Genomic DNA, 14,032 nt, shown 5'->3' with positions numbered 1-14,032 from the left:
TGTTTGTACAAGTCCCACCTTCCCCAGAATGAGCCCCAATTACCCAAATACCTGAAACCCTCCCCCCTGCACCATCCTTGCAGCCATGTGTTCAGCTGACATCTCTCCCTATTCCTTGCCTCACTATCACGTGGCACGGGCAACAAACTCGAGATAATAACTCTGTTCTAGCTCTCAGCTTCCACTCTAGCTCCCTGAAATCCTGCCTTACATCCCTATCCCTCTTTCTACCTATGTTGTTGGTACCTACATGGAAAACGACTTGAGGCTAGTCACCCTCTCCCTTCAGGACTCCAAAGATACGATCCGAGACATCACGGACCCTGACACCTTGGAGGCAAGACACCAACCGCAAGTCTCGTTCGTTCCCTACAAACCTTCTATCTGAGCCTCTAATTATCGAGTTCCCAATGACTAACACTTTCCTCCTTTCCCTCCTTCCCTTGTGTGTAACAGGGACAGGCTCTGGTAAGTCACACCCCATGGCATTCCAACCAGAACCCTATTAACAAACACATTTGGTTAGACCCCATCTTCCACTCCCTGAGAAAAAGAACAGGAAGTGACTTCACCACAGGAAATTATAGCACAAACCCAAAGAAACCCAAACATATAAATACAAAGCAGGAATTATCAGCAGTGCTTCACCTGAGGCCCACTGAAGATGTTACCTAGTAGGCTGACGAAGTGTCTGGAAATGAACCTTCCAGCTCAGCGAGCAAACCTACATCCAGTTTAAATTTTACCCCAAGATACCAAAATCCAATCGAATTTGAATTTAGTGCTTTGATGACATCAAACCAATGAAATGATCCAATGTCTTGGAGTATAAAATGGGATATTTTTAACAATTAGGGGGAGAACTGCATAGAAAACATTCAAGTATAAACTGCTAGCCGAATAGCTCTCTGAAAGGTACCTGTTCATATGAAAGGCCTGTGAAGCAGAATACTGAAGAAAAGATGACAGAGGAAAATCTACAGAGGAAGATACAAAGAGAAGATTTTACAGCTGGCTGGTTTTAAAATTTGAATTTTTTTTGTAAATCCTAATCGGGGTTTTATCAGACCAGTATTGTAGAAGGGAAGGTAAAAGATAGGCTTAAGAAAAAGAAGTTGTAAATATTGGTTTAATGTTCTCTCTTGGACTTAAAAAATAAAATTATTAACTTTTCCTTTAAATAGTGACCTCTGGGATAGTTCTTTGCCTCTCAAAATTTAACATATTTACGGCGTGAGGTGAGCTTCTCTGTGTGTTGGGTTTAAATTAGCAGAGGGGTTTACACCAAGTCATAACACTTGCTATAGGAAGGATGTTATTAAACTGCAAAGAGTGCAAAAAAAGATTGACAAGGATATTACAGAGACTGAAGAGTTTGAGTTATAAGGAGAGGCTGGGGCTATTTTCCTTGTGTCTGTGTCAAGAGACTGACAGGTGACCTTACAGAGGATTATAAAATCATGAGGGGCATAGATAAGGTGAATAGCAAAGGTGTTCTGTATACATCAGGGAGTCCATAGCTAGAGGGCATAGATTTAAGGTCAGAAGGGAAAGATTTAAAAGTAACCTTTGAGGCAACATTTTCACAGACAGGGTGGTGTATAGGAAAACGCTGCCAGAGCTGGTACAAAGAGAACAAAGAAAATTTACAGCCCAGGAACAGGCCCTTTGGCCCTCCAAGCCTGAGCCGATCAAAATGTACTGTCTAAACCTGTCGGTCAATTCCTAAGCATCTGTATCCCTCTACTCCACACCTACTCATGCATTTATCCTGACACATCTTAAATTAATCTACCGTGCCTGCCTCTACCACCTCTGCTGGCAACGTGTTCCAAACACCCACCACCCTCTGTATCCCCCTGCGTGTATCCCCCTTAAACTTTCCACCTCTCACCTTGAAACTGTGACCTCTCATTACTGAATCCTTCACCCTGGGAAAAAGCTTGTTTCTATCCATCCTTTCATAATTTTGTAAACCTCACTCAGGTCCCCCCTCAATCTCCTTTTTTCTAATGAAAATAAACATAACCTTTCTCCATAGCTAGCACCTTCCATACCTCGTAAACCTCCTGCACCCCCTCCAAAGCGTCCCCATCCTTTTGGTAATGTGGCGACCAGAACTGTACACAGTATTCTAAATGCGGCCGAACCAATGTCTTGTACAATTTTAACATGACCTACCAGCTCTTATACTCAATACCCCATCCAATGAAGGCAAGCATACTATATGCCTTCTTGACCACTCTATCCACCTGTGCAGCAACCTTCAGGATACAATGGACCTGCACTCCCAGATCTCTCTGCCCATCAACCTTTCCCAAGGTTCTTCCGTTCATTGTATAATTTGCTCTAGAATTAGTCTTGCCTAAATGCATCACCTCACATTTGTCTGGATTGAAATCCATCTGCCACTTTTCCGCCCAACTCTCCAGTCTATCTATATCCTCCTGTATTCTTTGACAGTCCCCTATGCTTTCTGCTACTCCCACCAATCTTCGTTTCATCTGCAAACTTGCTGATCATACCAACAGTGCCCTCTTCCAGATCATTTATAAACAACAGTCGCCTCAGGCGACTGACTGTGTGGAGTTTGAACATTCTCCCCGTGTCTGCGTGGGTTTCCTCCGGGTGCTCCGGTTTCCTCCCACAGTCCAAAGATGTGCAGGTCAGATGAATTGGCTATGCTAAATTGCCCATAGTGTTAGGTAAGGTGTAGATATAGATGTAGGGGTATGGGTGGGTTACGCTTCGGCAGGGTGGTGTGGACTTGTTGGGCCGAAGGGCCTGTTTCCACACTGTAAGTCATCTAATCTAATCTAATCTAATTACAAACATCAGTGGCCCCAGCACTGATCCCTGTGGAACACCACTGGTCACCTTTCTCCATTTGAAGAAACTCCCTTCAACTACTACTCTCTGTCTCCTGTTGCTCAACCAATTCTTTATCCACCTAGCTAGAACACCTTGCACACCATATGACTTCACTTTCTCCATTAGTCTACTATGGGGAACTTTATCAAATGCCTTACTAAAGTCCATGTATATGACATCAACAGCCCTTCCTTCATCTATCAACTTGGTTACTTCCTCAAAGAACTCTATTAAGTTGGTACGGCACGATCTCCCCACACGAAATCATGTTGCCTATCACTGATAAGCCCATTCTTTTCTAAGTATAAATAGATCCTATCCCTCAGTACCTTCTCTAGCAACTTTTCCACCACCGACGTCAGTCTCACTGGTCTGTAGTTACCCGGAATATCCCTATTAACCTTCTTGTACACGGGAATAACATGAGCAACCCTCCAGTCATCCGGCACCAGTATTTAAGGATGCCACAAAGATATCTGTCAGGGCCCCAGCTATTTCCTCTCTCGCCTCCCTCAGCAACCTGGGATAGATCCCATCCAGTCCTGAGGATTTGTCTACCTTAATAACCTCTAGCCTAGCCAACACATCTTCCCTACTTATGTCAACGTGATCCAGACTAATCCAACTTCTATCTCTAATTTCAATATTCATCATGTTCCTCTCCTTAGTGAACACTGATGCAAGTAATCATTCAGAATCTCACCCATTCTTTCAGTTCAACACACAGCCTTCCTTCATTATCCTTTAGTGGACCAATCCTTTCTTTAGTTACCCGCTTGCTTCTTATATAAGAATAAAATGCTTTGGGATTCTCCTTAATTCTGCTCGCTAAAGCTATTTCCTTTTAGCCTGCGTGATTCCTCGTTTAAGACTTGTCCTACTCTTCCGATATTCTTCCAGGGCCCATTCTGTTCTCAGCTGCCTAGACCTTATGTATGCTTCTCTTTTCCTCTTGGCTAGTTGTACAATTTCTCCTGTCATCCACGGTTTACGAATCTTGCCCTTCCTATCCTTTGCCTTCAATAGGACATGCCTATCCTGCACTATCTTTAACCTATCTTTGAAAGCCTCCCACATCGCAAATGTGGACTTCCCTTCAAACAGCTGTGTCCAATCCACATTTCCCAGCTCCTGCTGAATTTTGATATAATTGGCCTTGGTCCAGTTTAGTATTCTTCCCTTAGGACCACTCTCTTCTTTATCTACGAGTATTCTTAAACTTAAAGAATAGTGATCACTGTTCCCAAAGAAATCCCCCACCACAACTTCTACCACTTGTCCTGACTCATTCCCCAGTACCAAGTCCAACATGGCTCCTTCCCTCGTCGGACTATTGACATACTGCTCTAGAAAACTCTCCTGGACGCTTCTTACAAATTCTACTCCATCCAGACCTCTGACATTAAGCGTATCCTAGTCAATGTTAGGAAAATTAAAATCTCCCATCACCACTACCCTATTGCCTCTATATCTTTCCATAATCTGTTTACCTATGTGTTCTTCTACCTCACACTCACTGTTGGGAGCATGTAATACAGCCCCAACAGTGTGACTGCACCCTTCTTATTTCTCAGCTCTACCCATAAGACCACCTAAGACCTCCATAGTGTGCTCCTTTAGCACACCGTGATATCGTCCTTGACCAGCAATGCAACTCCACCCCCCATTTTACTTCCCTCTCTGTCCTGTCTGAAGTGTCTATATCCTGAAACATTTAATTGCCAATCATCATGCCCTTCCTTCAACCAAGTCTCTGTGATTGCAATAACATCAGACTCCCAGGCACCAATCCAAGCCCTAAGTTCACCTGCTTTACACACTACACTCCTTACATTAAAGTAGATGCATTTTATGCCACCAGATTTTTTGCACTCACCTGCTTTCTGCCTACTCTTCCCTTTATTAATGCTATCTTCATAATTCTTACAGTCTCCAGTCTCCACCCCACTGCCTATTTGTTTTCTCTTCTGGTTCCCAGTCCCTGCCACATTAGTTTAAAACTGGTACAGTTACAACATTTTAAAAGCATTTGAATGGGTATATGAATAGTAAGGGTTTCGAGGGATATGGACCAAACGCAGGCAAATGGGACTAGTTCAGTTTAGGAAACCTGGTCAGCACAGGTTAGTTGGGCTGAAGGGTTTATTTCCATGCAGTGTGACTTAATGATTCCATGTCATTATGAGTCCCACTCCAAACCCAAATCAACCCTGTACCAAAGCCAGGGTCAGTCCCACTTCAAACTCTGAGTCAATCCTGCTCCATACCCAGAATCAGTCCCACTCCAAACCTAGAGTGAACCTTGGTCAAAACCCTAGCAAATCAGAAGTTAATCTGCTACCGCAGGGCGGCATGGTGGTGTAGTTGCTAGCACGGCTGCCTCACTGCGCCAGGGACTCAGGTTCGATTTCAGCCTCACACAACTAACTATGTGGAGTTAGCACATTCTCCCCCTGTCTGCATTGAGTTTCCTCCGGGTGCTCCGGTTTCCTCCCACTTTCCAAAAGATGTGCAGGTCAAGTGAATTGGCCATGCTAAATTGTCCATAGTGTTAGGTGATTTAGTCAGGGGTAAAGTAGGGAAATGAGTCTGGGTGGGTTACTCTTCGGAGGGTCGATGTGGACTTGTTGGGCTAAAGGGCCTGTGTAAACACTGTAGGGAATCTAATGTAAACACACCCAGGATAAATCCTGCTCCAAATCCAGGATCCATTCTGCTGGGAAATGCAGAGTTATTTATCCAAGAATGTACCACTCTTAGTCCTAATCTTAAACTCCACTCCTTCCCCATCCCTTGAGAAAGATTTATTCTCCTTCTGGTTTGATTAGTTCAGAGATGTCTGATAAGTCCAATGACTGACCTGCAGAATATAGGGCAGTTAGTGCGTAAAGGATCATTTAGCTTGAGTGTTTGAAAGTTTGGGCACTCCCTCTTACACCTCCATTTCATGACTACACTTTCCTGACTTTCTGAATCTCCACAGGATCTGAGACAGTAACAGCTCAGAAACCCCTCAGCCTAGGAGCTAGCTCTATTCAGGATGCCTCAGTTCTACTGAATGTTTCCACTAAAAACAGCTGTGTTCATATTGGGACTTGCAGAATGTGAACTAGTGAAGGGACCGTATGAATAGTTCAGACAGTGTTATTCATTTACAAGAGACCTTACAATTGAGATGCATAAAAATAAGCCAAAACTCTAAAACAAGTATGATTCACAGCAGTATCCTGGTTCCACTACCTCTGCTGGGTAACTCTTCCCTCTGAAGACTCCATATGATCTTGACTCCTGATATGAAAGCTTTAAGAGAGAAAGTGTTGTACAAATGTTCAATCACTAACATCTCACAGTGACACAAAGAAATGGGCGGCACGGTGGCTCAGTGGCTAGCACTGCTGCCCCACAGTGCCAGGGACCCAGGTTCGATTCCACCTTCAGGTGATTGTGTGGAGTTTGCACATTCTCCCCATGTCTGTGTGGGTTTCCTCTGGGTACTCCAGTTTACTCAGATCTGGTTAAAAAGGGGTTTTCACCTCCAATGCTAAATTTCATTCAGTCTATTGAAACAGCAAAGGAATTCTTTCATGAGTTGATCTACGAGGGCATTAACGTTGAGGTTATCCATACAGAAAGAACACAATAGGTATTGTCACTTTCCTTTCCTTTGGGGGGAAATCACACAAAAGTAACTATTAAGTTAACAGTTGGAATTAGAAAACTGACTAACAGATCATTAATTGCTGAATCAATTAGCTTTGCACAACCTCTTTTGAAGAAAGAAAAGTTAGAACGGTTTTACACTGAAATAGTACTGATGATTATTTGAAAAATGCATTATTTAAAGCATTGGTTGAAGTGGGCGGCACGGTGGCACATTGGTTAGCACTGCTGCTTCACAACGCCAGAGACCCGGGTTCAATTCCCACCTCAGGCAACTGACTGTGTGGAGTTTGCACGTTCTCCCCGTGTCTGCGTGGGTTTCCTCCTGGTGCTCTGGTTTCCTCCCACAGTCCAAAAATGTGCAGGTGAGGTGAATTAGCCATGCTAAATTGCCCGTAGTGTTAGGTGAAGGGATAAATGTAGGGGAATAGGTCTGGGTGGGTTGCACCTCAGCAGGTCGGTGTGGACTTGTTGGGCCGAAGTGTCTGTTTCCACACTGTAAGTAATTTAATCTAATCTAATTATCTGTGCAATTATTTAATAAATCAGGTTCTCAGATGTTTTGTCATCATGCTGGGTGGCGTCATTGGTGGGTCTCCGGTGAGGCATCGGTGTTGTGTCCCACTTTCTGTTTGTGTGTCTGGTTTGTAGACAAATTGATATGTTTATATGTTGATTTGGACCCCATTTACCAACCTTTTCATGGAATCCCTACAGTGTGGATACAGGCCATTTGGCCCAACAGGTCCACATCAACCCACTCTTCCCCCAACTCCAAACAGCATTTCACCCAGACCCATCCCCCTACCCCATTCCTGCATTTCCCATGGCTAAACCATCTATTCTGCACACTGTGGGCAATTTAGCACTGCCAATCACCTCATTTCCACATCTTTGGACCTCTCAGGACTGGGCCAGAAATGACGTCACCCACCGCGACATCAAGGTACACAGATGGCAGGCAGAGTGCCGACGCTTCGCCGGAGGCTCACTGAGGTTGCCTGGCACAGTGATGAAGCATCTGTAGGCGGACTCACCAGCTCAGTGAGCAAACTGACAAACCTGATCCACAACCTGAACTACAAATCTTCTCCAAAATCTTAGGTTAATAAGCTTCAGGTCCAGGTTTAACATGGCTAGTACAACAAGACAAGTACTGTCTTGTTTTTTTTAGGACATTTTGGGAATGGACCGATGTACAGCACGATACCAGTGTTCTTACTGGTAATAAATGGCCTGGCTCTATCTTAAAGAAGCTTCTCACTTTATACTGGTTTTCAGACTTCACATGTTTGATCCAGAGCCAAATAATAAACAGAACTCTGACTGTGGTCTACTTTTAGTTTCCATAGCTACGTATGTAAAAATTGATTTTGTGTAAAAAGACAATCCATTATTTTTGGCTAAAAAGATTGTAATTTTTCATTGTATCCCATGTTTTCATTGGAGAGAAGAAGGTTGAGAGGTGACTTAATAGAGACGTATAAGATAATGAGAGGGTTAGGTAGGGTTGATAGTGAGAGCCTTTTTCCTCAGGTGGTGAAGGCTAACACAAGGGAACATTGCTTTAAATAGAGGGGTGATAGATTTAGGGCAGATATTAGAGGTAGTTTCTTTACTTAGAGAGTAGTAGAGGCATGGAATGGCCTGCCTGCAACAATAATAGACTCGCTGATGTTAAGAGCATTTAAGTAGGCATTGGACATACATATGGATAGCGGAACAGTGTAGGTTGGATGGGCATCAGCTTAATTTCACAGGGTGGCACAACATGGAGGGCCGAAGGGCCTGTACTGCGCTGTTATGTTCTATGTTGGGATTCCACAAATACATTAGGACAAAAGGGTAACTAGGGAGAGAATAGGGCCCCTTAAAGGTCAGCAAGGCAGCCTATGTGTGGAACCGCAGGAGATGGGAGAGATACTAAACAAGTATTTTGCATCAGTGTTTACTGTGGAAAAGAATATGGAAGCTAGAGAACTTGGGGAAATAAATAGGGACATCTTGAAAAATGTCCATATCACAGAGGAGGAGATGCTGGATGTCTTAAAATGCATAAAGGTGGATAAATCCCCGGGATCTGATCTGGTGTACCCTAGAACTCTGTGGTAAGCTAGGGAAGTGATTGCTTGGCCCCTGGCTGAGATATTTGTATCATTGGTAGCTACAAGTGAGGTGCGGGAAGACTGGAGGTTGGCTAACGTGGTGCCACTATTGAAGAAAGGTGATAAGGAAAAGCCAGGGAATTACAGATCAATGAGCTTGATATCAGTGGTGGGTAAGTTATTGGAGGGAATCCTGAGGGACAGGATTTATATGTATTTGAAAAGGCAAGGACAGATTAAGGTTTGTCAACACGACTTCGTGCATAGGAAATCATGTCTCACAAACTTGAATGAGTTTTCGGAAGAAGGAGCGATGAAGACAAAACACTCAACATCATCTATATGGACTTTGTAAGGCGTTTGACAAGGTTCCTCATAGTAGACTGGTTAGCAAGGTTAGATCACATGGAATACAGGGAGAACTAGCTATTTGGATACAGAAGAGGGTGGTGATGGAGGGTGCTTTTCAGACTAGAGACCTGTGATCAGTGGTATGCCACAAGGAACGGTGCTGGGTCAACTGCTTTTTGTCATTTATAAAAGTTATTTCAATATGAACGTAGGGAGGTATGGTTAGTAAGTTTGCGGGTGACACCAAAATTGGTGGCAAAGCGGACAGCAAAGAAGGTTTCCTCAGAGGATCTTGATTAGATGGGCCAATGGGCCAAGGAGTGGCAGATGGAGTTTAATTTAGATAAATGTGAGATGCTGCACTTTGGAAAGGCAAATCAGAACTTACATCTTTACGGTAAGATTCTGGGGAGTGTTGCCAAACAAAGAGAGCTTAGAATGCAGGTTCATAATTCATTGAAAGTAGAGTCACAGGTGGATAGGATAGTGAAGAAGGTGTTGGTATGCTTGCCTTTATTGGCCAGTACATTGAGTATACAAGTTCAGAGGTCATGTTGAGGCTGTACAGGATATTGGTTAGGCCACTTTTGGAATACTGCTTTCAGTTCTGGTCTCCCTGCTACAGGAAGGATGTTGTGAAACTTGAAAGGGTTCAGAAAAATTTTACAAGGATGTTGCCATGCTTGGAGGGTTTGAGCTACTGGGAGAGGCTGAATAGGCTGGGGTTATTTTCCCTGGAGTTTTGGAGGCTGAGACATAACCTTATAGAAGTTATAAAGTCATGAGGAGCATAGATAGAGTGAATAGCCAAGGGCTTGTCCCTAGGGTAGTGGAGTCCAAAACTAGACAGCATAATTTAAGGTGAGACGGAAAGATTCAAAGGGGACCTAAGGGGCAACTTTTCACACAGAGTGGTGCATGTATGGAATGAGCGACCAGAGGAAGTGGTGGATTCTGGTACAATTACAACACTTAAAAGGCATCTGGCACATAAATAAGAATGATTTAGAGGGATATGGGGCAAATGCTGGCAAATGTACTAGATAAATTTAGGATGTATGGTCAAGTTGGACCGAAGGGTCTATTTCCATGCTGTATAATTCTATGACTCTATGTGCAGATTAGGTGGATTGCCATGCTAAATTGCCTATCGTGTCCAGGGCTGTGTGGGCTAGATGGATTGAACATGGGAAATGCAGGGTTACAGGGATAAGGTTGGTAGTGGGGGGGTGGCGGCGGGAGGTTCAATCATGTTGGGATGCTCTTTAGAGGATTGGTATGGACTCAATGGGTCAGATGGCCTGTTTTCACACTGTAAGGATTCTACAATTCTATGAAATAAAGATATCTACATTTTATGGAAACTGGAACAGCAAATAAATTAATTTCAAATGCTCTAGTCAAACACCACCACCACAGAGACCAGTGAATGTTTCATGTAAAACACAAAAAGAAAGGGACAACACAAGGTGCAAGAATACTCTCCATTTGCTTGGATCAGAGCATCTTCAAAAACACTCGAGAAGCTTTACGCCATCCAGGACAGTGCAACCCACTTGATTGGCACGATATCCACAAATATTCACTCCCTCCATCACTGATTTTCAGCACTGCAATGTGTACTATCTACAAGATGTGCTGCAGAAATTCACCAAAGCACCTTGGACAGCACTTCCAAACCTACAACCAATTCCATCTAGAAGGACAAGGGCAGTAGATACATGAGAACATTATCACCTACAGTTCACCTCCAAGCAATATACACCCCATTCCCTCCAGGACACTAAGTGCATATGTAATTCTGGTTAGAGCCACATCTCAGACAATCTGAATGCATGTGAATTGCCATTCTTTCCATGTTTTGTTGGGCTTAGGATGGCACTGTGTCAGAAGAGTCTCCAATGTTTGTTCACAGAATCAACCAATTTTGGGCCCTGATTTCTGCCTGTGTAACAAATTGGATGCCTCTTCCAGTGTTAGATTCTTCTAAGATTAAAGGAAGCATGATAACTTCTCATCCGTCACACCAAATGCTATATAGTCTCTAATTAATTAATCTTTCAAAGCTCTGTACATGCAACATCCTGGTAGATGCTATGGATCTGTAACAATGGTTTCTAATAATTCTCTAAAAACTGATTAAATATTGTGCAGTCTACCTTTAAATTTACTTTGGGTCTAAAGTGCAAATTAAATTTGCTACTCAATGCATCATACTGTGTAGTACTTCCACAGTTTCTGTTACCAGAAAATCACCAACTGCTGGGCCTGCAGTGTATAAAAACTTGCTGACTTGAAAATGCTGTTTATTTTGCGTGTAAGCTTGAAACTAGAGCACTGAAACTCCACTTCCAGAGTTCCCACTTCCGGCCTCACTGTGGGTCCTGTTATCAATGGGTGAGTTGATGGCAAAGTCTTTCCTGAAGCTGTCATTCCCATGTGACTGTCACACTTGACTGACCTCCATCAGTGTTTTGGTTTTTCATTCTTCCTATCAAAATGTTCCAATGTCTTTTGCTTTCCAGAGTATTACTAGTTCCTGGCTAGTCTTCCAAATATTCTGAGATTTTTTTTTATCTCCGCCTACAGATCTGTAGCCCTGAAATCAAAGTGTTCGAAGGTCTTTTACCTTTCTTTACTCATCCTTTGCCGTTTTTTTTGTCTGCTGAAGTCTTGGCCTGCATTTGGATTCTTCCCACCTTTTAGTCAGCTGCATCTTCAAACTCTTCTGAGGTCCTGTCCTCCCTATGGAGTCTTTCTTGTCATAAATCACAATATGGATAATAATTTATATGAGGAAACTAAATGTAATAACTCCAAGTTTGCAGATGACACAAAGCTGGGTGGGAAAGTGAACTGTGAGGAGGATGCAGAGGTGCTTCATATGAACTCAATAAGTTGAGTGGGCAAATGCATGGTAGTTGCAGTATAATGTGGATAAATGTGAAGTTACCCACTTTGGTGGCAAAAACAGGCAGGCAGATTATTTTCTGAATTGCAATGGATTGGGAAAGGGAGAGGGAGGTGCAGTTAGAGCTGGGTGTCCTTAAACATCAGTCACTGAGTAAGCATGCAGGTTCTGCAGGTGATAAAGAAGGCAAATGGCACTTTGGCCTTCATAGTAAGAAGATTCAGGTACAGGAGCAGGAATGTCTTGCTGCAATTATACAGGGTCTTGGTAAGACAATGCCTGGAATACTGTGTGCAGTTCTGGTCTCCTTATCTGAGGAAAGACGTTCTGGCAGCAAAGGTTTAGCAGATTAATTCCTGGGGTGGCTGGACTGATATATGAAGAGAGACTGAATGGTTAATATTGTCTTCACTGGAATGTGGAAGAGTGATGGAGTACCTAGAGTTATACAGCATGGAAACAGACCCTACAGCCCAATTCATCCATGCTGACCAAGTTTCCCAAACTAAAATAATGCCACTTGTCTCTCTTTGGTCAATGTCCCTCTAAACCTTTCCTATTCATGTACCTGTCCAAACGTTTGAACCTGCATTTACCATTTCCTCTGGCAGTTTATTCCACATATGAACCATCCCCTATGTGAGAATGTTGTCCCTCAGGTCCCTTTTAAATATTTCTCCTTTCACCTTAAAAATACACCTCTGGTTTTGAACACACCTACTCCAGAGAAAATATATAAGCCTCTCATAATTTTATAAACCACCTCCTCTCCAGCGAAAAACATCCCAGCCGACCCAGCCTCTCCTTATAATTCATCCTGGCAAATCCTTTTGGCACCGTCTCCATGGATAAGCCCAGGAAGAGTGTTCCCAATGACTGGGAAATCCAGAATCAGGGGTCACAGTCTAAGGATACAAAGTTGGCCATTTAGGACTGAGATGTGGGGACATTTCTTTAACCAGTGAGTAGTGACCCTGCAGAATTCTTTCCCACAGAAATTGGTTGAGGCCAAAACATTGAATATTTTCAAGTATGAAATGAATATAATCCTTGGGGCTAAACGGATTAAATGATATGGGATGAAAATAGGAACTTGGTACTGAGTTGAATGATTAGCCATGATCATATTGAATAGTGGAGCAGGCTTAAAGGTGCTAATTTTACTTTGTATGTTTTCAGTTGTGTCCTTTAGACTCGGTTTTAACAATGATGAAGGTCATTGATATATTGTTATTTGGAAACATGGGTTTTTAAATTTTCAGAACTTTAAGTAGCTTCGGATTTGATTTGTACTTCAAATTCTGAGTATAAAGAAGGGAAATATTTAATTTTATTTCATTTTTGAGTTCTGTGAATGGTGACAGTGAGTCTGAAGATTTGTTTACATACATGGAAACAAGGCTTTGAAAACTTTTGTAGTTCTGTTTCGTAGCAATAAGAGTAGAAGAAAAAAAACATTTGGCTGTTGTATTGCAACAAGGGCTCTAGAGGGTTACAAGGTAGCCAGGAAAGAACTGAAGAATGGACTTAGGAGAGCTAGAAGAGGGCATGAAAAAGTCTTGGTGGGTGGGATTAAGGAAAACCACACTTATGTGAGGAACAAGAGGATGACCAGAGTGAGGATAGGGTGGATCAGGGATAGTAGAGTGAACTTGTGCACGGAGTCAGAGAAAGTGGAGGAGGTCCTTAATAAATACTTTGCTTCGGTATTCACCGCTGAGAGGGACCTTGCCATTTCTGCGGACAGTGTGAAACAGGCTGATGTTCGAACAAGTTTAATGTTAAGAAAGGAGGATCTGCTAGAAATTTTGTAAAGGATAGGTAAGTCCTCTGGGCCAGAAGGGATATACCCAAGGTTACAATGAAAAGCAAGGGAAGAGACTGCTGCATCTTTGGCAATGATCTTTGCATCCTCACTGTCCTCTGGAGTAGTACCAGATGATTGGAGGGTGGCAAATGTTAGTTATTCCCTTGTTCAAGAAAGGGAATAAGGATAACCCTGGGGAATTACAGACCAGTTAGCCCTAAGTCAGTGGTGGGAAAGTATTGGAGAGGATTTTGAGAGACAGGATTTGTGAAGAAGCACAGTTTGATTAGAGATAGTTAGCATGGCTTTGTGAGGGGCAGATCATGC

Source organism: Chiloscyllium punctatum, chromosome 23, assembly GCF_047496795.1.
Source record: "Chiloscyllium punctatum isolate Juve2018m chromosome 23, sChiPun1.3, whole genome shotgun sequence".
Taxonomy (NCBI): domain Eukaryota; kingdom Metazoa; phylum Chordata; class Chondrichthyes; order Orectolobiformes; family Hemiscylliidae; genus Chiloscyllium; species Chiloscyllium punctatum.
The sequence above is the reverse complement of the archived record's forward strand: the minus strand, read 5'-3'. Positions refer to the sequence as shown.